Source organism: Hylobates moloch, unplaced genomic scaffold (assembly GCF_009828535.3).
Source record: "Hylobates moloch isolate HMO894 unplaced genomic scaffold, HMol_V3 SCAFFOLD_16, whole genome shotgun sequence".
Classification (NCBI taxonomy): domain Eukaryota; kingdom Metazoa; phylum Chordata; class Mammalia; order Primates; family Hylobatidae; genus Hylobates; species Hylobates moloch.
Window position 1 is genome coordinate 81448906 of NW_026652291.1, and position 281 is coordinate 81449186.

Below are 281 nucleotides of genomic sequence, written 5' to 3' on the forward strand. Positions count from 1 at the left end.
TGCTTCCCCTTCTGCCATGATTATAAGTTTCCTGAGGCCTCCCCAGCTGTTCAGAACTTTGAGTCAATTAAACCCCTCCCTCCCTCCCTCCCTCCCTCCCTCCGTCTCTTCCATCCTTCCTTCCTTCCTTCCTTCCTTCCTTCCTTCCTTCCTTCCTTCCTTCCCTCCTTCCTTCTTTCCTTCCTTCCTTGTTGTAGGAAGTCAGGGACCCCAGACGGAGGGACGGGCTGAAGCTATGGCAGAAGAACATAAATTGTGGAGATTTCATGGACATTTATTAG